This window comes from Myxine glutinosa, chromosome 8 (assembly GCF_964187855.1).
Source record: "Myxine glutinosa chromosome 8, kmMyxGlut1.1, whole genome shotgun sequence".
In the NCBI taxonomy this organism is placed as follows: Eukaryota; Metazoa; Chordata; class Myxini; order Myxiniformes; family Myxinidae; genus Myxine; species Myxine glutinosa.
Window position 1 is genome coordinate 100,173,439 of NC_136268.1, and position 24,236 is coordinate 100,197,674.

The 24,236-nt window shown below is 45.6% G+C and overlaps 1 protein-coding gene and 1 long non-coding RNA gene across 20 annotated transcripts in view; both read right to left on the reverse strand.

Annotated features, from left to right (window-relative positions):
• The window catches only part of LOC137411668 (uncharacterized), a 52,140-nt gene extending 37,407 nt beyond the window's left edge, over positions 1-14,733 (reverse strand). For 2 of the 5 annotated variants that reach the window (XR_013624361.1, XR_013624357.1), the window contains exon 1: positions 14,628-14,733. This is a non-coding gene — a long non-coding RNA (uncharacterized LOC137411668). Of the gene's footprint in view, positions 1-11,829; positions 11,947-14,627 lie in introns of those variants that run through there. The other 3 variants (XR_013624358.1, XR_013624362.1, XR_013624359.1) reach the window with 3 other exon arrangements.
• A 2,095-nt stretch (positions 14,734-16,828) lies between these two features.
• LOC137432762 (protein FAM200C) overlaps positions 16,829-24,236 on the reverse strand; it is a 30,697-nt gene continuing 23,289 nt past the window's right edge. For 12 of the 15 annotated variants that reach the window (XR_013624368.1, XR_013624365.1, XR_013624366.1 and 9 more), the window contains 6 exons: positions 24,090-24,128; positions 23,763-23,825; positions 18,653-20,198; positions 17,834-17,869; positions 17,293-17,331; positions 16,829-17,116 (listed from right to left, as the gene is read on the reverse strand). The gene's annotated coding sequence lies outside the window, so the exon portion shown is untranslated. Of the gene's footprint in view, positions 17,117-17,292; positions 17,332-17,833; positions 17,870-18,652; positions 20,199-23,762; positions 23,826-24,089; positions 24,146-24,236 lie in introns of those variants that run through there. The other 3 variants (XM_078783583.1, XM_078783586.1, XM_078783587.1) reach the window with 3 other exon arrangements.

The following is a 24,236-nucleotide window of genomic DNA, read 5'->3' on the forward strand; positions in this document are numbered from 1 at the left end:
AGCTAGGTAGATCTGAATAGGTAGGTATTCGGCTGTCGTGACAGGGACTCTACATGTAATAAGTTCTTGATGTTTAGGCGTTTGTCGGGGTAAGATGTATGATTGTGGATCTACCTGGAGGTCCGAGTGTTAAATAGTGAGGGATTAAAGGTAACGCCCCTGTGAGTATCACCTAGTAATCAAACCTTTGTCCTTTATGGCACTGCAAACCACATAAACATTAGTTAGGTCCTTAGCGCAACATTAAATAATCCCCTTTCCCTGACAAGGACTTCGTATTAAATTGACAGGAAACCAGGTCAAAAACACCACCACAATTGGCCGCCACCGTGTACACCTCCAAAGGCCTACAAACCTGGCCGGCACGTGTTATGCCAGGACCGCAGGGTCGCGTAACGGGGGAGATGTCAGGAGTCGCGGGAGGCTTTGATTGGCTGAGGAGTGCGCAATGTGACGTCATCGGCCACCAATATAGGCGACGGTCGGACGCCATTTCGGCAGTTGAGTCCAGAGTGAGTTCGCCAGTACGAGTTGAGTTGAGTTCGTGGCAGGCACTGGCAGACGCAGGCAGGCACCAGAGAGTTGAGCGGTGGTGGAGAGTTGGAGAGGACACGCCATTCCAGTCGCAGTTCGAGTGCAGTTCGGGTTGTAGGGAGTCGCAGGAGACACACGAGAGCACACCCAGTTGGCACTGAGCAGTTCGTTGGCACTTGGCTGCCAGCACTCCCGCGTCGAGTCGAGTGGAGTTGAAAGGAGTCCTTCCTGTCCCTGGTCAAGTGGAGCCGCTGGCCTGCGTCGGACGCGTGGTGCTTGGAGCGAGGGGCCTCGTGGTGTGCGATCGGGCCGGAAGGAGCGGTGCTGGACACCAACAATACAAGACGACAAAGACAGATAAGCCCGATCTCCGCGTATATTTTGAACGACGGGGCGTGTTATTTTCGTGATTAATCTCCCTCGTTTGTGTTTGCTGTCAGTCGTGTGGGGACGTCCCGATTTAGGTTTATTAGAATTATTAGATTTACCGGCGGGCTTTTTCACTGGCTTTACTTTTCCTAATAAACCCTTATATTACTTTTTGTACATAATATCTGAACGCAGTTTTCCTGGGTGTTTGATTTTAATAGATAAGGTTGCGGAGCCTTCGCTGCGCCCCGCCATTCCGCGCGTTGGTGTTGAACTTGAGTCCGCCATTGAGTGTTCGCCTCGGGAGTTAAAGTCTCGCAAATCGGTCATCCGTAACTGTGGTGTTAATCACGGTTACGCGACAAGTGGTGTCAGAAGTGGGATTTGAACCCGTCGGACAAATTTTTTTTGTCCGCGGCGAGACATCGACACGGTCGGGCGTACATTGCGTCCGACGTTCGAACGCAAAATTTGTATAGGCGAGGCGGAGAAATTTAATAATCAATTGGGCATACGGAGCGCGATATCGCGTCTTCGTCAAATTTAAATTGTGTTTTTGGTATTAAAATAAATACGCGCGCGGGAAACAACCTTCCGAAAGGCGGATGTCGGAGGTCGACGAAATGGAGGTGCGCAGCGAGGCCTCCGTCAGCGTCGGGAGTGAGCCGGAAATGGGGGATAAGGAGGATAGCGTTGGAACTTTCCCCGCCGTTGGGACGGCCCCGATAGATCTCCAGACCATAGTAAATTTAATAAAAGACATGAGGGCTCAGAGTGAGCGATTGGGGAACCGGATGGATGCTCAGGGTGAGCGATTGGAGGAACAAATGGGAGAAATGAAAAGTGGGATGGAAAATAAAATGGAGTCCCAGGGGAAGGAATGTAGGGAAGGAATGAAGGGAATGAGTGATCGATTGGAGGAACAAATGGGAGAAATGAAAAGTGGGTTGGAAAATAAAATTGATGGGATGGAAAATAAAATGGAGTCCCAGGGGAAGGAATGGAGGAATGAAATAAAGGAAAGGAATGAACAATTGGAAGGAAAAATTGGGGAAATGGCACAGCAGCTGGGGGAACGAATTGATGGCATAGAAGGGAGAGTGCAAAACCAAATTACGGACAGACTGGGGAAATTTGAGGGTAAAGTAGAAACTCAAATGGGGGAGATGGAAAAAGCCATAGGGGTGGAAATTGAATTGAAACGGGAAGAATTAATGTCAAAAATAGAGGAGGGCGTGACGCAGGCTGTCCAAATGGGGGAAAAGTTGGAGGGTCAGATTGGTGCCACAAATGCTCGAATTGATAAAGCAAATGGGGACCTGGAAGGCTATCGGGGCCGGGTGGATGCCAGAATGCTACAGCAGAGTGAGGAATGGGGATTGCTCAACCGACAAGGGGGCAAATTGGCCGAGGAGGTGAGGGGGTTGGAAACCCGCATAAAAGAGCAGGAGCAAGGGTTAATTGAGAAAGGCCTGTGGGGGCCACTAATGGATAATGAAAGGGTGAGTGATTTTATGCAGGAGCGACTGGAGATCTGGGACAATACCATCAAGAAGGAGGTTGGTCGGGTTCAAGAGAGCCTGAAGGAAGAGGTGAGTAGGTCGGTTAAACATTTTCAGGACCAGATTAAGGTGACCCAGGAGACCCTCACCACGAGCCACATTTGGACACCAGAGGCTCCGAAACGGAATACCCAGTTGGGGGGGTGTTTTGGCCCCGGACTGGATTTGGACAGAGAGGAATCGGGGAATAGAGTCTCTGGAAAAACAATCCCCCTCGTACATTTTGACGGATCAGGGAGCCTCGAGGCTTTCCTGACACAATTTGAGTGCGTGTCTCAGCTCAATGGTTGGGGAGAGCGGGAGCGCATGGGGAATCTGGTGGCGACACTGCGTGGGTCAGCCGCCGACGTGTTGAACGTAGTCCCAGAGGGAATATTGACCAGCAAGGCCATTTGTGAGGCCTTAAATAACAGGTACGGGACAGGCGCAAGGTGCGACCTGGTCAGGGCACAGCTGCTGCATCGCAGGCAAAAGCCTAATGAGACGTTGCAGGAGCTGGCCCAGGATATATACCAGTCTGTGAGGATAGCATACAGGGACCTACCAGCACAGGCGTGGGACAAGCTGGCGATAGAAAAATTTATGGCGGCTCTCCCTGATCCTGAGGTCCGGACGTTGGTGGAGTTACAGGACCCACCCACGGTGCACCGGGCAGCGGAATGCGCGGCGAGACTGACCTTTTTGAGAAGGTCGAACCGCGCATCGGAGAGGGCACCTGTGACGGTACGGCAGACCGAGGTGCGGGATCGGGAAAAGCCAGAGGATGACATCGGGCGAATGTTAAGGGGAATCAGCCGCCAGCTGACAAATTTGATGGGGGGACAAATTGCAGGGAGCGAGTCACGACAGGGTGGTCCAGGTTGGCCATCAGGACGGCCTGATTTTTATCGGGCTGGGCCGGGAGAAAGGGGGGCTCCACCTGGCTACCAGAGGGGTCCGTTCTTGGGGACTTGTTTTAGATGTGGGAGAAGAGGGCACAGTCAGAGGAATTGTCGGCAACCATATGGGCCCCCACCTCCTGACAGGCTTCGCAGTCCAGAAAGGAGGGGGCCCCCAGTAGGTCCACAGATGCCAGACAGAGGACCACCACCTCCGCCTGGGCCAATAGAGGTAGAGTGTGCGGGAAACTAGAACGAGCCGAGCATACGGGGCCATGCTCGGCTGGCATGTGTATGGCAAAGCATCCTTCTTTGGTGAGGTGAGTGAAATGTGACAAATGGTTGGCATGGGTAATCTGTGGGTTAGATGGAAATTTAAGGGTGGATTTTGAAATGCCATGGTGGACACTGTACAGTGACGCCATTATTGATCCAGGTGTGTAGACCAAAGTGTTGGAGGCTGTGATGAAATTAATAGGGTAGCAAGACACAGCTTTCAACTGGTTGCGGGGGCAACTGTGCTGATATTTGGGACGCGGGATGATGGGGATGTAGTTGTGTAGCCTGAGGGTCAACGTGGTGCTGTGCGTGTCCGAGGTGTGTGGACCATGTCTTCTGGGTGGGTCTCCTGGTGGAGCATGGCTGTTGACTGGACCTTGGTGTGGTCAAGTGTGGGTGAGCACTGGGGGGCTGCAGTTCTGTAGTCGGACTGGGGGATGATGGGGAGGTGCAGGGGACGTGGCTGTAGGGATGCCACGCACTGCGACCGTGCCCCCCAGGGCCGAGGTTGTGTGTGCGGTAGTGTGTGTTTTGGCAGCAAGTGCTCACCACATTGGCCAGCTGGGGCTGCTGCAGCTGTGTTCCTCGCAGGGGGGGCCGAAGGATGGATGGTGGGTCGCACCCTTATGGACACTCATGGGCCATGTTGGCGTTTTGACTGCTCACCTTGTCCCGGTGACCCTTGCACGGTAGAGGTGCAGAGCTGTCGTGGCCACAGGTAGTTGTGTAGTGATGATCACCGTTGGATGCGGATCCACATACCTGCCAGTGTAGTGGGGACAAAATAGAAATTTGGAAGGATTTGGTAGGCCCAATGTGAAATTTGGGGAATTGTATGGGTGGATTGCACTTTGAACCTGACCAACCTGCAACTACCTGCACTTAAGGTGAGTGCTTTGAGGAGTACTGTCCCAGGCTTCAGGATTTGCTTTGGAAATTGGGGACATGTAAATTGGAGTTGGGAGGCGGGTGAGAGTGATGACATGGCCGGTGAGGGGATGGAATGGGAGCCACAGCGTCTTGTGGGTGGCGTATGTTTTTGTATTGTGGTTAGGTGTTTTGATGTGGTCGTGAGAGTGAAACCTGGAGAGTGAGTGATGATTATTGGAGATAATGAGGGGTGATAATTGTGCTTTTGGAAATGTGCTTTTGGGAAGATGTGATGATTCGAACTGTGAATGGGATTTCACATTGGCAGGCCATGGCAAGCCTTGTAACACCTTTTACACCATCTAGGAATTGTACTGAATTGTGCTGAGTTGTGTGGAGAATTGAATGGCAGTGGGGGAGGAAGTGTGTTTTGGGGTCTTGTGGGTGGGGAAGGTGTGTGTGTCCGCAGGTACAGAGCAAGCTCTGAGGAGCGATGCCTGCGGGCCCCCCTCTGCGGCAATTACCCCTGGCAGCCGGTGGTAACTGGAAATTGGAGCTCGTCGGTGGAGGGTCTGGTTGGGCGCCGCGGGGTGAGGAAGTCCCCCGGTGACCCGTGTTGCTGCGTGAAAGCAGGAGGCAAAGGAGCCTGGTGTGTGTGGAGACCCTCACCGGCGAGGTAACGGCGGAAAGGGGCTGTTGGGCTGTCACGGGGCCAAGAGGTAAAGGGGGGGGGGGGGGCAATGAATTTGTAAGTCGGTTGACTTGTTTTTGGGACTGCGGGCACCACAGCCTGATGCGCCCCCACCATCTTTTGTGCGGTACCTCCCCGCTGCCTAGTTGAGGAATGCACACACACGTGAATGACATCAATGCCATGGTCCTGCAGGGGGTGTATTGGGAATAAGTGCTTTGTTGATTTTTGAAATGCCTTGATGACCTATGGAATGAGAATGAGTGGTTAAGGGGTCTGTGTTGCATGAATGTGGGCGAAATCCACCGAGCCGTGTCACTCACCTGTAACATCTGGACAGGGCCCGTGGAAATTTAGTGGGATGCATTGGGGATGGCCCCGCAGGTAAGGTTGTGTCTTGTGGCATCCACCGGGGGACGCGGTCTGTAGACCGGGGTATGTACAAAGGTTAGAGTTTTGAGTTTTGGAAAGATGGTTAAGTTTTGTGGTTAAGTTAGTGTTGTGTGTTGTTGTTTCCTCCCTCCACAGGAACAACGAAGAAGATGTACATACTTGCATGATGGTTAAGGGGTTCAGCATGTTAAGGAAGTGTAGGTAGGTAGTCCGACTCACTTCCCACAGCCCTTCCTGATTTATTTCATAGGTTAATTAAGTGTGTGACAGTAAGTGTTAAGGCTGGAATGGTAGCCCTGCGGTGAACCTTGCAGGAGCTACGGTTCCAGGGGGGGGGCTGTGTTATGAATTTGGTAATGCAACATCTAGAGCTAGGTAGATCTGAATAGGTAGGTATTCGGCTGTCGTGACAGGGACTCTACATGTAATAAGTTCTTGATGTTTAGGCGTTTGTCGGGGTAAGATGTATGATTGTGGATCTACCTGGAGGTCCGAGTGTTAAATAGTGAGGGATTAAAGGTAACGCCCCTGTGAGTATCACCTAGTAATCAAACCTTTGTCCTTTATGGCACTGCAAACCACATAAACATTAGTTAGGTCCTTAGCGCAACATTAAATAATCCCCTTTCCCTGACAAGGACTTCGTATTAAATTGACAGGAAACCAGGTCAAAAACACCACCACAATTGGCCGCCACCGTGTACACCTCCAAAGGCCTACAAACCTGGCCGGCACGTGTTATGCCAGGACCGCAGGGTCGCGTAACGGGGGAGATGTCAGGAGTCGCGGGAGGCTTTGATTGGCTGAGGAGTGCGCAATGTGACGTCATCGGCCACCAATATAGGCGACGGTCGGACGCCATTTCGGCAGTTGAGTCCAGAGTGAGTTCGCCAGTACGAGTTGAGTTGAGTTCGTGGCAGGCACTGGCAGACGCAGGCAGGCACCAGAGAGTTGAGCGGTGGTGGAGAGTTGGAGAGGACACGCCATTCCAGTCGCAGTTCGAGTGCAGTTCGGGTTGTAGGGAGTCGCAGGAGACACACGAGAGCACACCCAGTTGGCACTGAGCAGTTCGTTGGCACTTGGCTGCCAGCACTCCCGCGTCGAGTCGAGTGGAGTTGAAAGGAGTCCTTCCTGTCCCTGGTCAAGTGGAGCCGCTGGCCTGCGTCGGACGCGTGGTGCTTGGAGCGAGGGGCCTCGTGGTGTGCGATCGGGCCGGAAGGAGCGGTGCTGGACACCAACAATACAAGACGACAAAGACAGATAAGCCCGATCTCCGCGTATATTTTGAACGACGGGGCGTGTTATTTTCGTGATTAATCTCCCTCGTTTGTGTTTGCTGTCAGTCGTGTGGGGACGTCCCGATTTAGGTTTATTAGAATTATTAGATTTACCGGCGGGCTTTTTCACTGGCTTTACTTTTCCTAATAAACCCTTATATTACTTTTTGTACATAATATCTGAACGCAGTTTTCCTGGGTGTTTGATTTTAATAGATAAGGTTGCGGAGCCTTCGCTGCGCCCCGCCATTCCGCGCGTTGGTGTTGAACTTGAGTCCGCCATTGAGTGTTCGCCTCGGGAGTTAAAGTCTCGCAAATCGGTCATCCGTAACTGTGGTGTTAATCACGGTTACGCGACAGTATCAACATAACACTAAAACGACCTCATAGGCCTCAAGCTGACACCGTGTATCGTTCAATCCCGTTCCGAGGTCAGAGAGACTAAAAAATAATCACTGGTAATCTGAGTACGTGCCGAGTTGTAGCACATACAAAAAGTTTAACTAACGGATCCTGCCAGTTTGAAAGTTTTCCACGCGTTTCTGTCGCACTACTTTGTCTTGCATCGAAGGCACTAATTTTGAATCTAGGCCTATCAGATCACTTGCTTGGGTCACATGACATACAAAATTTATTTTGTATAGTGCTTTTCAAGAAACCCAAAGACGCTTTAACATGGTACATAAAACAAAGACAAAGGAGACAAAAATACATAATTAAAAAACCAAACAGAAAGGAAGGAGAAGAGACGATCAGGGGTTGAATGCGGTGTTGAACAGGTGGGTCTTGAGTGATGATTTAAATGTGGTGAGTGAGGAGGAGTCTCTGATGGTTTGCGGTAGTGAGTTCCAGAATGACAACTTCGCTGTTTACGCCTCTTAGATGGAGTAAATATCGTGAATGCCTGCAGACGTGGCTGCAATTGGACGGTGAGTGTCACAATCTTGCCAACAGACACCAGCATCTGGTCAACGTCGAGTTCACCAACACCTCCACGAGTGTATGATACACCTCCACGAGTCTAGGATCTACCTCCACGAGTCTACGATACACCTCCACGAGTCTACGATACACCTCCACGAGTCTACGATACACCTCCACGAGTCTACGATCTACCTCCACGAGTCTAGGATCTACCTCCACGAGTCTAGGATCTACCTCCACGGGTCTAGGATCTACTTCCACGAGTCTAGGATCTACCTCCACGAGTCTAGGATCTACCTCCACGGGTCTAGGATCTACCTCCACAAGTCTAGGATCTACCTCCACGAGTCTAGGATCTACCTCCACGAGTCTAGGATACACCTCCACGAGTCTAGGATCTACCTACACGAGTCTAGGATCTACCTACACGAGTCTAGGATCTACCTCCACGAGTCTAGGATCTACCTCCATGAGTCTAGGATCTACCTACACTGCTAATTATACCCCAAGTTATTGTGCAGGGTGGGACGAAACGAGCTCTGTTGTACAATGTCTGCATCGGTTGGTGATATTGGATATGCGTCCGCCTGCGTTCGATGTCAACCCACTGTTTACGTTTGATCTCGATTAAAGGTCACATGACAGAGGTAAAACCTCAGATGTTTCAAACTCGAGTTATGATCTGCAAAAATATTTTCAAAGGGCACACGTCCTGTTACACCCAAAAAATTAATCCGTCCATCTTTGCACAGCAGGCCATTGTGGTGTCAAATTTGGTTGTTGTTGTATCACTTCGGACAGTTCTCTCGAACAAGCCCGTGACACAAAGACAGCGGATCGATCTCCCAGAAACGACCCAGAGACCCCCCACATCTAGGATGGTGTGACCCACCTTCACGAAGTCAGGGCCACGTCAGAGTTGGAGAAAGAGAGAAACAGGGACAAGAGGGAAAGGGACGGTCCATGGGGACCAATCGGCACTCTGACCCTAATAAAGCGCTGACCTGTCGAATCCGGGCAGCAAGACAGAATGGGGAAGATTTTGCCCCCGAATTGCATTGGGGGAAGAGGGGGAAGGGTTCGACCACCATGAAGAAGCATCCGCGATATTTACTGTCAAGTTTGATTGAAATCCCTTCTCTCGTCCACAAGTTGTTGTGGTAACCAAGATTTTAAATTAAAGGTCACATGACCATGGTCCCTTTGACCTTTTCAACCCAAAATCGAACCAGTTCATCTTTGCATTACAGTTCATACCAATTTTGTTATCATACCAATTAATTATTACAGTTCATACCAATAAGCCAATCCCATAAGCGGTTATTCTGGAAACGAAAGTCTGGTACGGACCGACAACCGGACAGACAACCGTCCTGTGGAGGCATAAAAACGTGCACTGTATACTAATTTTAATAATAAAATACTCACGATCACCTTGCTGTTCTACCTGAGCTAAATAATTGCTGATTAATTCTACCTGAGATTTTTCAAGTATATTGCTTGATCTTGTGCGTTATTCTGTCTGTTTGTCTGTCTGTCTGTTTTTCTGTTTGTCTGTCTGTTTGTCTGTCTGTCTGTCAGGTGCCTACAGGTCACAATTTTCAACCGATATTCACGAAATTTCACCAAATGGAAGAGTTGATCATAAGCAAGAAGCTTATTGTTTTTGGGATCAAAAGGTCAATAGGTCAACATAGGCCAAAGTTCACCAACTTTGTCGAATTTCTAAAATCCTCAATTTTCAACCGATTGCCTTGAAATTTTAAGAAGATTTGTGCTACTTGAGCCGTGGACATTCAGAATTTTCGCATACATCGAAGCCTGCATCTTTGCGTATTGACATGATGGTGAATAAACTATCATGCGATTTACTTCAGGTGTGTGCCTTATTATTAACTATGGATTGATACTTATTGTATCGATGGATTATCATGTATTCATCGGATTCATACCGCCGACCATAATACCAAGCTTCCCTACTCCACGTTCACTATGCTATCCCTGGTCATCATGCAGTCCCCATATGCATCTGGAGGCATTTTTAGTGTCGCCCCCTTCATTAGTTGTTTTCCAGACAACCACGAAACGTCGTCAATAAGCAGTATCCCTTCCATATGCCAAGCTTACCCATTTTCGAGAGGATATCTCTGATGGTTTCGAAAATATTTTGGGTTAATTTCGGAGAAATTCATTGAATTTTACAGTACGTACGTACGACAAAAGTACATTTTTTACATTTCCGCTGGATGATGCGTGCGTAAGTAAGAGCCTTCAAAACTGACAGGGCCACAGAACCATGGGAGGTCTGTGCCTAGCATAAATTCCAAGGCTGAATTATATGTACTGACGGAGATACCATGCCGCAAAGTCAGCACCGGAGCTAAAAACCCTCCTTTTTGACTCTACATGACCTAGTTTGACGTGGCCGTTCGCGGAAACTGGCGGGATTTCAGAGTTAAACTTTTAACACAAGGTCAGGCATGTTATATACAATAAACAAGTACAAAAAGTTTTAATTAAAACAAAAGCCGCGTCGATGTTACACAATGCCCAGATGCAGCTGTGCCTATAACGTTGATGTTATAGGCACAGGACATTCCAATTGATTCGATTACTTGATGTTATTTTTGTGCAAAGTGAAAATATATCTCGGCAATTTCCTGTGTGTGGCGACGAATTTTTAATATATCTCGGCATTTTCCCGTGTGTTATTTCAGGCGGTGTATGACTGACCATGCCGCGATTTAAAAATATATATCTCGGCAATTTCCCGTGTGTGGCGACACGTGAACGAAGCTATGCTCCTCTCTCCACATTATTGTGACGACGTATAAATTAAATATTTCATCGTGACGATTGTCATCAAATGGACGAATTTTTAATATATCTCGGCATTTTCCCATCTGTTATTTCAGGCGGTGTATGACTGACCATGCCGCGATTTAAAAAAAAAAAATCTCGGCAATTTCCCGTATGTGGCGACACGTGAACGAAGCTATGCTCCTCTCTCCACATTATTGTGACGACGTATAAATTAAATATTTCATCGTGACGATTGTCATCAAATGGACGAATTTTTAATATATCTCGGCATTTTCCCGTCTGTTATTGCGGGCGGTGTATGACTGACCATGCCGCGATTTAAACAAAATATATATATCTCAGCATTTTCCCGTCTGTTATTTCGGGCGGAGTATGACTGACCATGCCGCGATTAAAAAAGAAAAAAATCTCAATGGACTTGAAGTTACAGGCCTTTGAGAATTCATTTCGTTCTATAAAGGGCAACTTTCATCGGATTTTCTTCCCGTTTTTTTTCAACCGAGTCTAAAACTATGTTAGCGACTGAAAAATGAAATGACATATCGAATTTGATTTGAAATAAAACTGTGAGAGAGGAAGACACCACGGGCCTACAAAACAGGCCTCAAAGCTATGAGAGTTAATAAAATGGTGGATATTTGTTTATATGAAGCCTCTCCCACAATGGGTGGAGCTATGGTTCCCAGAATGGGTGGAGCTTTGAGGTTTTGTCTTCTCTGCAAGAACAAGAACAATAAGAAGAAGAAGAAGAAGAACAACAGCAGAGGGCACTCTATGACCAGCGTCTTGCGACGCAGCTAAAAAATGCATAGAAATCGTAGTCCCACGAGTTCGGAACGAAACTCGTTTTTTTGGCACTATTTCAGGCCTCAGCTTGAGGCCTATCAACAAGGGCATGGGTGGGGGTCTGCAAGTGGCAAATTTCATTGGTCGTGATGACTTAAAATGCCGTTGTAGCGGCTACCGCTGGGTTTTCACAATCGCCTTGCACCTATCAAGGACGCGGAGCGATCACCATGCTGGGCTCATCCAGGACGCCCGGGCAGGCCTGCGCTCAACTTGCCAGGCCTCGGTCGGGACGCCCGGGCATGCCTGGGCAGGCTCGCCCTCAACTTGCCAGGCCGCAGCCAGGACGCTCGGCCACGCCCCCTCTCGCCTTTCCTGGGCAAACGCTCCGGGATAATGTGTGTATATATATTGCTGCCCGATAAACGGGCTTTTCAGAGTACCTGAGTGTTTTGTTTGAATAAAGCAACTCGGACGAATTCCAGCTTTTTGTCGCGTCCATTCTTCCGATCGACGTGGGAGCCCGAGCTCCTTCACCGTAATATTTACTTGTCGAAGCACTGCAAAACGGACAGGGTTTGAAAGTGCCAATAAGGCGATTTGTGTTCTCCACTGCTCAAGCAAATGATTCAATCGAAATAAGGATTTTGAAGGTTGAAGGTTGTAGAAAAGAAAGAATTCAGAAGCTTCCGCTGTTGATGAAAATGCATCTTTTCACACCACCTTGTTTAACACATTACATGAGTTATTCGTGCCTGTGTGTCCTTAAAAACAGTATGTTACCCGTTCGATGATTTTCATCTTTGTTTTACAGTAACAGTTTGTTTAACTGCTAGACAAGGACAAAAAAACATTTTTACCTCACTGCTCACTCCTCCCTACGCAGGGGGCAAGGGGTAGGGAGGAGAGAGGGTGGGGAGGCAGGGGTGGTGGGTGGGGGAGTGGACGGTGGGGGGGGGGGGGGTAAGGGGAGGGGGGAAGGGAAAAGGGAAAGGGGAAGGGGAAGGGGAAGGGGAGAAGAGAAGGGAAGGAGGGCAAGTGAGGGGGGCGGGAAGTAAGTGAGGGAGGCAGGGCGAAGTTGGGCAAAGGTGGTTCATAGTTGAGAAACACACCACCCCTTGATTTGATGTGATCCCACAGACAACACTCCGCACAGTATTCCGATTCATGTTCACATAATAGCCGGCGAAGCCGGTGTTGTCAATAAACGAGTACGTATTATGTTGAAAACCTGATTATGCCGTGGCTCGAGAATCCGAAGCGCCGTGGGCGCAGCCATCTTGCGTGGGCGGAAGTATGCATAACAAATTTAAAACGTTCATTAGGAGTTTCTTTCACCCGTCGTCGTTTGATTCACAATCTTATGCACCTCCGATGTATTAATAAAATAATTTAAGACCAACATCGGCCCGCACGGGCCTGGTTATCTTCAACAAAACGCGTCACCAAACACTGGACCCAATGAGAGTCGAGCATTTGCAAAAATATTTCTAAAATGAAAGCACTCAATGATGGGCGCCATCTACCGGATGCAGAAGTTTGCATAAAACAATTGCGAAAAAGTTGAATAGGAGCTTGTTTCACCCGTCGTTCTTTGATTCATATAATCGAATGAAACCTGTCATTAGTAATTAAAATAAGTTAAGACCAACCTCGTTATCTTCAACGAAAATCGTCATCAAGCACCAGAACCAATGAGATTCGAGCATTTGAAAAAATATTATTACGCGTTTCGGACGGTGAAAACGGCGTCAAATATTCTAAAATTGACGAAGAATTATTTTTTAGAAATCTCGTGGCCTTCCGGGATAGTTTTTCACGGCCAGAAATACGGTATAAGCGGTTTACATATTTAGTTTAGAAATACGGATAGTTTTTCACGGCTGGAAATATCCGAAGTTGAGACGGAATTCTTCACCGGATTAATCACTGCGACGCCGGGAACTGCGACGGGAATCACTGCGACGTCTGCGACGCCGGGAACGAGGTTGGTGCAAAACAAACCAAATCACGCGGAAGCATATGCTGCTCGAATTAGTTGTCATCATATGCTCAAATTTCCTAAGCTAAATCGTCATTGCTTTGGGCACTGTGAAACGTATCAAGTCACTCGCTTACTGCACAGCGAAAAAGTACGAGCACTTGAACAATGTGTTTTTCGACTCGATTCTGCAAAACGCCCGCCATGTCACTCGGTCAAAGCCAAAACGAGGAACAATGTTTCGCCTCCATTCTTCATCGCCACACCGACCTATCAGATGTGGCATGAAGGACGACGTTTATGCTTAACCACGACATAAATGTACCCAAGTTTTGGGTACCCAAGCTAATTCGTGAGAAAGTGTCATGTGACTCCTGCTCATTCACCAGGTTACAATCTACACTGTTTCAATTACCAGTTTAAGTCTACACTTTAACTGTACACTGCTAAATTTCTCTAAAGCGTGTAAAGACCTTTGAGTGCTCGCACCAGCATATATGTGTTGTTGAGGATGTTCAAGAGTACTTACAGGTCACTATCAGCGTCTATCAGCTTCTTTTCACGATAAAAAACAATGTTCTCACGAAACGTAATTGGAAAGTAAACCACTCTGGGCCATTTTCGAAATTTTTCTCTTCTTTCGTGGTAGACCTGAAAAGCCGAATTAGGCTTCAATCCCATGCTCCCATGCTCAGTAGGTTTGTCTGATTTATGATGTCCTGCACTTACCGGTATAAGCGGTTTACATAAAGAAAGAAAGCTCGGTTTGATTAACGAGTCACACATTGCCGTTGAAACGGCGCTATCGTCTGATCTGTCGGCACTGATCTTACTGCAAGCTAACTTCTGGTGGAGGAAGCCGCAGTGCCCGGAGAGAACCAGCCCTGACAGTGACTGAAGTTAGAAGACTACACACATACTATGAAAACGTATGTTAAGCCCAGTTAAAATTTCTTAAAATAGGCCCTAAACTAGCACATCGTATAGTTACTTCCTTCAGCTTCTTGTGACATTTGTTGTATTTTAGGTATTGGGGAGGACTGCCTGCTCTTCTCTTTTACCAAGTACGGTACCAACTACACCTACCTACTACCAACTACCTTAAACCTACAGATGGGTAAAATAGTGGCAAGAGGCTTTGGCTTCGCTGGCTCATTGCGGCTTTGCAATCGGTACTAGTATTAATAAAGAGACATTTGTAGATAGACAAAGTTCAGCAATTGGTTTGCGAGCGATGAGTAACAATGGAAATCTACTTGCCGCGCAATATGCTGCATGAACCCTCACAATTTATCAGGAACATCAACTCGAAACATAAAGAGAAAACATGGCGCCGCGGAAACCTTTCATACATCGTGTGACATTAGGAAGCAGGAAGGTAGATTTTCACCTTCCATCACGATGTAAATGTGTTATTATTATCGTGAAGATCCGTGATGGAATATTATTAAACACCAGGGGAAGATGAGAAATGCCTCGTTACCTTATGCACAAACTGCCAAACACTATCGCTGATTACATCGCCATGGCGCAGCATCCTGCGTATAATTAAAATACTAAATTACTAAAAAAAACGCTTAACGTGAGTAAGTGATATTTTCTAGAGTAACAAATGTTTTGTGAAGGGTATTATAAGTTCGTTTCATTCCAGCAACATAAAACTTGCTTTCAGCCACCATAGTGAAGATGCACTTCCAATTGATATTATTCAAGTCCCTCGTGGCCTGTAAGTTTTCCACATTTTCAAGTTCCTGGATAATGTTATGGCATGGGCTCTTTCATTTGTTTCTGACAAGTCCAGAAACAAACGAAACCCTCTGTAAACATTTAGAACGCTCTATATTACCCTTTTTACGAGTGGAATTAAACACGGCAGGTTACAAAGCTTCTTCGTTTTTGATAGACGGATGGACATAGCTAAACATAGAAGAGACGTCACCACTTTAAAATATCTCGCTGCTCTGCACATGGTCATAAAACCCTCAAAGGTCATGGTCATTTCATTCGAATTGGGTGGTAAGTTGTCTTCTTGGATTTGTCTGTATCAGCTGAGCACATCTGGATTTGGTGAGTTGCTCATTCTTCCTTGCAGATTTTCTCAACATCTGTCAAATTCGATGGGAAGCGAGTTTGGGAAGTCTGGGTAGTTCCACATTCTTTCCATTTCCTAATAATGGAGTTCACTGTGCTCGGGAGCTTTCAACACGTGAAAACTTTAAACTTCCCCAGATCTACGACTCATCACAATTCTATCTGACCTCTACAGATTTGTTAGACTTCACGGTGGAGTTTCTGCTCTGACATGCACTGTCAACAAAGACATTATATAGAAAAGGTGCGGTTTTTTTCAAATCATGTCCAATCAATTGAATGGGTCACAGGTGGAATATAAAAATATGAATGATCATTTTAAGTCCATTTTCCCCACCAGAGCAGGGCTTAGCCTTGCGGGCCCCATGACAATCATGGTTCCCTGTTTGAGGCAATGTTTTTATGGCCGGATGCCCTTCCTGGCACCAACCCGTACTCACCTCTTCCGATGCGTAGGGATACGGTGTACCTATTCTAAACCGGGGTACACACCGGGATCAGACCCAGCAAGCTGGTACTCAATTTGCCGACCTCGGAAGGATGACAGGCTGAGTCAATCAATGCCCCTGGTGCTAATTCAGCGATCGACCGGGATTGGAACCCAGGATCCTAGGATCCTAAGCCGGCACCCTAACCGCTAAGCCAACACCAGGTGGACTCTATAATAAAGCTGTACAAGTGTAGAGACATCTCATGGATGACCAAAGGATATTGGATGCACCCAAACTCAATTTGGAATTTCACAGCAAAGGAGTTAAATACTTTTCGTCAAGACATTTTAGCTTTTCATTTATTTTGTAAAAACTTTCAAAAACAAAATTCCACTTCGACATTATGAGGGTGTGTCTCAAAATGGCCTCCTCCGACACCAAAGTTCAAGATTTATGGGCCCCTCGTGTTGATGCGAGCATGAACTTCACTGACCAACAGCCACAATCAGGTTTCGTATTTGTGTGCAGCATAATCACGTCTTTACTTCATGCAATGGAAAGACATCACGAGTATTTTCCTTGGAGTTCAGAAGAGGTAAAGCGATGGGAAAAATCCAACATTTTCTGCTATTTCCAACAGACGTTCTCCTGCCTGCCAAGGATATGATCCCAGCAATGCACTTGCAAGCTTTTGCACCCAGGTCACTTCGGCAAAAATTTACCATGGGAGTAATTCACATAATTGTGGTCATGATGCAAAAGGCATTGTACACCATCTGGAAGAAATGGGTTAGGAAAGGAATAGAACCACTTCCCCATAAGCACAGCATGTGTGCCCGATGACAAAAACACAAACTTCCATATGGGTCATTACAAAAATATAGATTTCCATCATACAGAAGCATTTCACCCATTCCACAAATTGAAATACAAACCAAGCACTGAGATGAAATGTTTATTTAAATGAAGAATCCTCAAATCAATACATTTCTCATCAAGAACAATTTTAAACAAGATCTCAATGCACTTTACAAAGGATAAAAACGAAGAATCGTATAAACACCGAGCAAATCATACAAAGTTCATCATATGCTCTGCAGATCCAAAAACAACATGAAGATAAGAATCTGAGCATGTAATACCATGCTGAGATGAGCTGGAAAATGTCTCCAAGTCGATAGCGAGAACGTCAAAACCAAAGCGGTTTCATTTCCAAAGATGTTCAACCTGGACGGCAGATGAAAATAATCAACATTTGTACTCAAAATACACCAATTGGTGCATCGACCGATCATGCCTCAGCTTGGAAATATATTTTGAAATCACTTTACTTCATTCGGCGGAATCAAGTGTTCATCACTGGCACGAAACAAAATTGAACAAAAAGAAGCTCAAAAACTCACCAATAATTCACTTTCACTTTAGATTCACCAATGACCCATCTGCACACACAAAGCAAATCAATCTATAACTCACGTACATTGTGCATATGCTGCACACTCACAAATGTACACTTCCTGTCAGCATGGTTATATCCGCAAAGAAATTTGGATCAGACACTTGTAAACATCATGCAGGAAGATAAATTCTCCAAAGGGAAGAACCAGGAAGTAACTCCAACCAATAAAAAGTGTAAATCATAAGATTGCACTTGGTGGCAAAGCAGAAAACTCAAATTCCTTTTCTACCAGATTACAGGAAGATCAGATAAACATGGGGCATCCACAACATTATTGGACAAAGATACAATAAGCCATCAAAAATGTGCATTTTAATTAACAAGTTCAGACAATGAGCATTTCCTTTCATTTTGTACACAAGTACAACAAAAAGGTCTCAAATTTCACACAGGTGAGCATCTCAAGTTTTACAACTGATATATCACAGGCAAATTGGGAGGAGATCCAAAGTAGAATTTCGGAACTATCAATAAACTGATCTTACCTTCTTCGGTTCTCAGCCAAGTTTGTCCATGTGAACCTTGAAGAACAAAAGAAAAATTTGAGCACATCAGAAATGATACAAAACCAAAAATAAAATAAATAAAACATTCATGCAGCATCAGAAGAGTTTATCCTCATCAGCATCGGTGAGAGAGTTCAAGTACTATTCATCACAGCTGCTCAAACCATGCATTTTGCATCCAAATCCCAAAACACATGAAAACGAATACACCCCATGATAAGATTCAACTGCCACTCCAGTGAAAGGCACACAATAGCAAGCATTTTTACAGAGCAGGAGCAGGGAGCAAGAGCCTATCACATCTTCCAAATCTGTTTTGCAGGCCTTCTGAAGTAATAGTACAGGTTGTTGGCAATAGGGATGTCAGAGCAAAAGAAGGGAAAGAAAGGAAAAAGGAAAAAAAAAATAAAAAATACAAGAGGGACAATTGCCTTGCAATAAATGTGTTCCCTGCTGGTCCAAAAAAGAGCCTCTGTTAAAAATGGTGAAACACCCCAAAACTCAAACAAGTTCTGCAACTTGTAAAATCAGGTACAAAAAAGCCAGGTACAGTTTGTCGAATATGTTAAAGGGTATGGAAAAATCTGCAGAAGTCCACATACCCAGGGGGGGGGGGGGGGGAGGGCCAAATCAGTTTGTTTTTTATTATTTTTGGAAAAACAGACATGGCAGGCTATAAAATGTCACCTGCCAAAAATCATATGTATATATATATTATGTATATGAAAAAAATTGCCAACAAGCTACTCGAAATCTGAAGGAAGCCTCAAAACATGACCCAATTCACAAATACAGCACCTCAGCAGTGATCAGCCATTATGGTTTATCCATGTGTCTTCTTCCAGTCCAATTTGTCCATCGCAAAGACGTGGAGGACCTCATCGCTGTGAGACATGTTTTCTGGAATGCAGCCCCCATCTTCCTCCACCTGTTGTATCAAGTTGGCGCTGTGTGTAGTCAGCTGTTGTTGCAGATGATCATTGCCGATCCCTTGGCCGAGTCTGTTGTGTCATCAGGGACTTGCTTCGTGTCTCATTGTACACGTGGTAGGTTGTGGCAATCCCCAGTGATGTCTGCACCCCAGCCACATGTCGGAGCTGTTGGGACACCACAAGTGCCTTTTCCTGAACCGGCTGATCAACCAACACTCGTCCTGAGCTCAGAGGCTCTCCTTGGGTTGGTACTCTTGGTTTGTCACAGAGCAGCATGGCTGTGAAGTTTAAGAGGGAATCAGGAATCATCTTCTCAGCAACAGCAAATGAAAGTTCAGTTGACTGCTCTTGTTGTCCGTCCTTCCTGCACGTCTTGATGTCTCCTCAGTATTTTGGCTGCATGCAGTATGATCCGCTGCGTTTCATCGATTTGAGTCTAATTCCAGATGCGTCAGCTTCTCAAGGGCATCACCGAGGGGTATGGAAGATGCACAGATGAAAGCAGATCCACCGCTTTGGTTGATGATCGAGATGCGCTCCCCAAATTTCTGCTGCAGTTTACATTTCAGTGACATCGACCTGTCGGTGCCTGCAGCTCCCAGAGAATTTACTCCCAGCTCACTGAGAATCACCCGGTACTTATCCTGCAAGGACTTGATCAGGAAGCCACATTTCTCCTGAAACAAGGAAATTATCTCCAGCTGCTCCACCAGATGATTCAAAGCCACATCATAGATTCTTCTGCACAGATCTACCAGTGGGGACTCGTGTTGCCTTGAATGCATTCATGCATGGTATGTGATACAATGTCATTTGTGACCGTGTCATGTCCTTGCCCAATCAGTCTCAGCAAAATGTCCTCTACTCAGCTTCTTGGCCTTCTCGGTGATCGCCTGTTGGCTGCTTTCTGTCGACACCCTGGCTGTATGTGCCTTTCCTTTCACCCACCTTTTGTTACATATGATACATGTACTCTTGGCATCAAATGCTGCTGTGCGGTGCCTGCTTGGAATGATGGACATTTTGGTTGAGGTACTGCACTGGCTGGGCCACAGTCATGCAACTTGCTCATTGACGCCTCTTCTCTGCGAATCTGTAGCTCTTTTCATTTATGTACAAGTTTCTGCATTTTGCATGCCACTTAGGTGACTTCTCTGCCACCCGTGTCCTTTGTTGCATCATGGTGCAGCCTTCTGTAGGTCTCGTCCTGTCGATAGGTCATGGCTACAAGAAGTTTTGGAGCTGTTGTCAGCTGAATGTTCCACAGTTGTTTGATTGCAGTTCCTTGACATATGACACACTTGGTGTAGTCAGTCTAAGCGTGTCTTCGCGCCTTCTCTTCGGCCGTTCCAGAAACACGGCACCCTCCAGCACCCGTTTTCCTGTATGGCTTGTCATCTTCTGTCAGATACCTGCAACACAAAGTGACAATGTTATCTTTCACAATAAACATCTATAAATTATATATAAAACTAGAACAATGCGTCTGTCGCCGAAATACCTCCGCATAGTCCCACAACGGGTAGATGCCATCGGTCACTGACACTGTCCTAAAAATAAACAAGTTTGATTTAAATCCCTTCAGCTGTTACATTTTTACCAGCCATGACAGGTTTCACATCTATCGGTGAGGCAGTTTCAGAGAAGGGCTTTTTTTTTTTTTCTTTTCTTTAAACATCGGCTTTCAAGCTAATATGGTCATAATGTGCACGCAATTTCAGATTTTTTGGACAAGGAATTTGATTAAAACACTTTTGGCTGGTATACCACTTCACCTATGATATCATGCTTTTGTTCCCCATTGAGTACTTGACAATGTGCCAAGTTTCAAATGTCAATTCAGCGGTTTCCAATAATTTTTAAATTTGCCTTTAATCCAAGATGAATGCCATACCATGTGACCTATGACGACACAATTGTCATAAAAACATTCTGCATGGGTGTCACTCCTACCCTGAAAGTTTTATCTCAATCGGACATATGGATGCTGAGAAAAACAAGGTTAGCCCGTACGGACGGATAGACAACCCAAAAACGTAATGCCTCCGCGACTGTCGGCAGAGGCATAAAAAATCCATATACCCAGGGGGCCAAATGGCTTAGACAGTATGCTGTAAAAGGTTAAAAAAATTTAACATAAATATATGGTTTTCCAAACACTATTCAATGACTGGCCCAATATTATGGCTTGCCAGGGAACTGCAGTTGGTACAGGCTGTCACAATTAGTTATGGTCTGTTTGGGTTGCCAGACAAAAACTTTTCCATTCGTGGGACAGAAACCATAATGGCCGATCACAGCTGAAGGCACCATATTCGCATGGAGGGTCATGTTGTTTAGAGGATTCCTACAGAGTCCCAGTGGCTTGTTGGCAAGGTTGTCCATGTTCCAAGATAGATCGAGATACGATTTTTGGCAGGCAACCTTTTAAAGCACACCATGTGTTAAGCCCATTTGACCCCCTGGGTAACAGGTGGGACAGACAGGAGGAGAGCAAACTTAGTCCCCTCTGGTGAAATCAGTATGGGACTAAAAAATTACAGTACCGTATATAGGACTAATACTACAAATAAGAAAGAAAAAAAATAAAAATAAAAAATAAAGGTAAAATATCCTTTCCTTCATCAATTTAGGTTATTTTTAAAATCGAGATAAACAGCCATTTGCAAATTAAAGGAGAAACCAAGACCTCAAACCTAACGAAAACGCTATAAAATTGCAGATCATGACACTCACAATAAAACCGGAAGTACACAAGACTGAAATTGCACACCAACCAAGACGTCCCAAAAAAGTGATAGCACCCACTTGCAGCAAGGTTATATAAACAAATCGCAATACAAATAATTATAAATTACAGGTGGGGAGCAACAGAGGACTGCCTTAACACAAGTTTGCTTCCCCCCCCCCCCCCCATCCTTCCTCCTCCCTCCCCCCCACAACAAAAACGAGAATAGCATACATTGGAGCAGTCTTGGCCAAAAACATTGGCACCCTTGCACTTGTTTCAAATAACACAATGTTCTCCAAAAATAAGTTGAAATTGACTATTTGGTCTCCACAATTCTTGACTATTTGGTCTCCACAACGGTTATTACAGAACCTTTGCTTTTGATTCAGAACTTAATACATCCTTTTAAATCTTAAAATAAAAAGAAACGGCATTGACAAAATTGACACCCTCGACTTAATATTTGGTAGCACAGCCTTTGGACAAAATAAATGGTCAAACATTTCCTATATCCACGAATGAGCTTCTTACACATCTTTCTACCAGCAGTTTGGCCCACTCTTCTTGTGCAAACTGCTCCATTTCTGCCAGATTTGACGGGTGCCTTCTCCCAACTGCTGTTTTGAGATCTCCCCACAGGTGTTCAATGGGATTTAGATCTGGACTCATTGCTGGCCACTTCAGAACAGTCCAGCGTTTTGGCTTGAACCATTCCTGGGTGCTTTTTGAAGTGTTTGGGGTCATTGTCCTGCTGCAAGACCCATGACCTTCGACAGAAACCCAGCTTTCTGACACTGGGTTGAACATTGCGCTCTAAAATTCCTTGGTAATCTCCTGCGTCAATGATGCCATGCACACATTCAAGGCCGCACAGCAACCCAAAAACATCACAACCTCCTCCATGTTTGACTGCAGGGAAGGTGTTCTTTTCTTTGAAGGCTTCATTTTGTTTTCTGTAAACAGAGATGTTGTGCTTTACCAAAAAGCTCTAATGTGGTCTCATCTGTCCACAGGACATTCTCCAGGAAGGATTTTGGCTTGTTCAGGTGTGTTTTGGCAAACCCCAGTCGGGCTTTATGTCTCAGCAGTGGGGTCCTCCTGGGTCTCCTACCAAAGAATCCCCTTTCATGGAGTTGGCGACGGATGGTGAGAGTTGAAACTGACGTACCTTGTGTCTGAAGGTCAGCTTGAATCTGTTCAGCAGTTGATTGAGGTGCTTTCTCCACCATTCGAACAATCCTTCACTGCAATATTCGATCAAGTTTTCTTTTGCGGCCACGTGAAGGGAGGTTGGCTACAGTGCCATGGGCCTTAAACTTCCTGATAACATTGTGTGTGGTGGATACAGGAACATCAAGGTCTCTGGAGATGGACTTGTAGCCTTGAGATTGTCCATGCTTGGCTACAATCTTGTCTGACCTCAGACAATTCTATGGTTTTCTTTCAATTTCTCCACATTCATTGCAGTACACTGACGAACAGCAGAATGACTCCTTTTCTCCATTCAAACTGGTTGAATGAGTGATTTTTATATTGCAGGCACCTGCAACTCTCCAGATGTGAGTTCAATTCCAAAGTAAAGGAGAATCACCTGCTTGAAATCTAATTATTTCTAACAACTTCTACAAGGTGCCAATAATATTGTCCGGGCCATTTTAGGATTTCTGTTTGGAATAAGCTAAGATTTGGTAATTTTTTCAGCTTTTTTTTTTTTTTTTTTTTATTCCACTGCAATCCAAAGAAATACTTGTGTGGATACCAAAATATTTTTTTATTTCAACAATTTTCTGGAAGAAATTGTGCATTATTTGAAAAAAAAAGAAGTGCAAGGGTGTCAATATTTTTGGGCACGACTATCTCCACCATGCTGAACAGTTTAGGTTTTGTATCCCACCGATAGGCTAGATGTAGATCCAGACCCAAACCAAAAGCAGATTGTTCTTGTCACCTATATAACTCAACCACCTAGTTTTGTCATCGCCCATCCACAACTTTTTGAAATATGCTAGATATTGTTTTGGGCCCCATCTCTCCATGGTGAAGAAAGTCAACCGGATTAAAAACTTCACCATAAAATAGATGCATCCTTGTCACACCCAACATATGTCCACCACCAAGGTTTGTTCAAATGCCACAACTGAGATATCCTGTTCAGACAGATATGAAAAACAAAACTTCCATCCACGTCCCTCCAAATTTGCATTGCCACTCCACAAGTCCCCCTCACCCCCAATAGATAACTTACTCCAGCTGGACTTTGTTCTGAATGAAATCAACTGTTATTGGCCCGTTGCACCCTCAATGAAACCTGCCGGGAACAAAGCCAACTACGTGAGGTATTGATCCAAAGAAAAACCATACACTGCACTGCAAACTTATCAAAACCAATAATCAAGGTCAGACACATCAGATAGGGGCGAAAGACAAAAAACCCATATTCAGAGACAAAACTCTGACAAGAAAAATCATCATTTCTGCATCGACCAGCAAATTGCACCTCATGAGATCCAAATGTCAAAGTCAGTTCATCAGCAGCATTGAGGAAATGTGAAAACATGAAACCCAAACACACCTGGCATCCCCTGCACTTTCACATCCGCCATTGGTAAATCTACACACGCACACACACTTCATAAAAAACACACATCGTGGAAATGGCAGAGTTCACACTCACAAACAGGGGTAGACACATGGTTTAAATATATCCACAAATAAATTT